The 2816-nt window shown below is 45.7% G+C and overlaps 1 long non-coding RNA gene across 1 annotated transcript; it reads right to left on the reverse strand.

The window, feature by feature from the left end:
* Positions 1-865: 865 nt before the first annotated feature.
* On the reverse strand, positions 866-2816 carry LOC138930021 (uncharacterized). Its single transcript, XR_011446079.1, has 3 exons — positions 2379-2816; positions 1946-2027; positions 866-1394 (listed from the first exon to the last, which is right to left on the reverse strand). It is a non-coding gene; the product is annotated as an uncharacterized lncRNA (long non-coding RNA).

Below are 2816 nucleotides of genomic sequence, written 5' to 3' on the forward strand. Positions count from 1 at the left end.
AGGTCCTTATGTAGTCAGTCACTCCACCTTTCCTGATCAGGGAAGTGCGTTCCCCTCTGAGCCTCTAATCTCTACAGTACTTCTCCTGAAAAGAACCGACAATCAAGAGTGGCCTAACCACCGCTCACGAAACTCATTTAGTTCAAGGTTAAATTGGTACAGCTACTATGGAAAACAGTATGAACGTCCCTCAAAAAATTAAAAACAGAACTACCATCTAGTCCAGCAATCCCACTTGTGGTATGTATCCAAAGGAATACCTCCCACCAAGAATTTACAGAACATCAACATTCCCACGAGTGAGTAGACACTCACTGAGGTGCTGTCTCATGAGCCTAAGTGACATGGCTGGCCTAGGAATGAATTCCTGGGAAGGAACCAGCAAGCCAGATTCCACCTCAAATTCAGAAGAGGATTACCTTCTCTTTCCATGAGAGCCCTGATCTGTGAGACTGTCACCAGCTGGAGAGTCACCTTTTTGGAATCCTCAACCTTGTGACTTATTTTTAAGTGCCAATACACAGCAGATTTACCTATTCAACCATCCATTTAGGTGTTCTTGACCCCTGCCTCCAGCGAAGTCAGCCAGGTTCACTTTGATGGGCAGTGGGAACAAGTGTGTATGGAAGGGGAAGAAGGCCTCACGGTTATCCTCAAGTTTCACAACTGTTTTGACTAGGAAATAAGCCAGTTTTGATCATCGTCATGCCACTTGGTGAAGGCACATGCGCCTAGGACAGGTTTCTCTAAGTATCTCAGGCTTCAGGTTTTCACTGAGTAGGAAACTATCACCACCCCCCTCTTTCACAGCTTTAAAGTAATTTCACCAATTACAGGGATAACCAAAGAGCCTTTAAACATGCCCTCTAAAGACTACACACTTTAGTTTCCAATCACAAAGAAATGTGGATTTCCTTTTAACCTTCGGTGAATGAAATTCAGGTTCTGTGATGCCTCCTTCCGGATAAAACCCGTGCTAATAAAGCAACAGAGGAGCCCGAGGTTTCTATGAAACTGGAGGTTAGAAGTGTCTCTGAATGCACCTTAGAAGAGTTCATATTTCTATTTGGCGCGTTTCCCCCACCCCAACTGTGAAAACTCTTCCGCACATTTTCAACAAATTAACCCCTGCCCAGGAAAGAAGTAACGTTATACAGACAATGAAAGAGAGGAGACCTTTCCCACACTGCCAGTTAACAAGCACCTTCTTGGTGCCTGAACTTGGTGCTGAGCCACATCAGCTTCAGCATAAGGCGTCAGAGATGGCCAGAACAGAAAGTGGCTCAGGGCAAGGCAAGGTGTGAGCTGCTGGGCTACCTCTTGGCATCATAGCAGGATTAATGAGGCTGGTTTCCAAAGAGCAGCCCAGTAATATCTGAGGAAATCTGCTGGCCCTGTGAAAGGAAACAAACGTTTGGTTGAAATGGGGGTCTGGACAGGTAGGGAGACGAGCTAAACGAAGCCACAATGTTCCCTTCCCACTTTCTGGAAATGGTGTACTAATTCCCTCCATACCTCCTGCGTGCTGAGCACTTTACAAAAACCACACAAGAGATATCCCCGAGAGCAAGGTGTCATTCCCATTTTGCAAATGTGGAAACTGAGGCTCAAAGATGACAGTAAGAAAGGGTCAGACTCAGACACTAAAATTTATTTTGAATGAAACACGATGTATTGTCTCAGCAACATCTGCAAAGCAAAAAAAAAAAAAAACCCCGACAAACTGTGGAAGGGTAAATATTTAGTCAAGTATTGACCTGCATATTACTTGACTTGTTAGCCTACACCTCCAGAACCCCTGCAAAGTAAACGCCCACCCGCTTACAGAGGGGATAGACTGGCAGACTATCATTCTCTGCCGCTCACTTGGTGTACAGGCCTCATCTTTCTCCCCTTTCCTAAACAGAGCTGGCTTTATATTACATTCAAATCCATGTTCCCCTACCTGAAAGAAAACAGCACTCCCACAGTCTCTGGATTCCTGAAGTTTGTTTTTCACAATCCCATCCAGTCCAGCCTGCTTCTGCCTGGTATTACAAGTGTTTTCCAAAAGGATAAAAAGACAGATCAGAGCTCTGATGTGAGGATGGCAAGATGAGGCTTTCTGGACATGTGACATTCTAATAAATTCAGTCTGTCTGTAAGAACGGCACTCAGGGTGAACTGGAAAAAGATGCCACTGACTAGTTAAAGGCATCGATTATAAACCTAGTGTCTGAGCAGCGCTCAGGGAGTGATCCTGACATTGTTGGAAGTTCCTGTCTTAGAGACTCAGGGAAGACATTTCAACACCATGTTAAATAATGGTACAGCTGATGGGATGGATGCTACCCTCCTCCCAGCATCTGTGGCCCCACACAGCATAAGGTAGCACTTACTCATCTGGCAGGTCTGGACAGCTAATTCCGGGTCCACTCTCTTCTCATTACAGGCCCATAGGCTGGCCAGTACTAGATTTTTCCATCACAGGTCCTGAAGGAAACAGTGATTATACAGATCTACAAGGAGACTTGCTTACAGATGGACAGCCGAACACAGTTGCAGGAAAATTAGGTAACTTGGAAGCTCGTAACATGACTGGCTGGGGCAAACTTCCCCTTTCCCTTATCCACAAAACACCAAGGCAGCCAAGGGCCGTCAGCTGTCCTAACACCGCACGCGATCCCTCAGAGCCTTACTGTCTCGTTTCACGTGGAAAATAACAGAAATACCCTCAATGGTTAAGAGAGGTCACAAAAATGGCCAAGGTCAACATTTGGACCAATCCCCGGCAGCGATATATCCACCCCAAACGCCCTACAACAGAAAGCAGAATC

This window comes from Ovis canadensis, chromosome X, assembly GCF_042477335.2.
Source record: "Ovis canadensis isolate MfBH-ARS-UI-01 breed Bighorn chromosome X, ARS-UI_OviCan_v2, whole genome shotgun sequence".
Taxonomy (NCBI): Eukaryota; Metazoa; Chordata; class Mammalia; order Artiodactyla; family Bovidae; genus Ovis; species Ovis canadensis.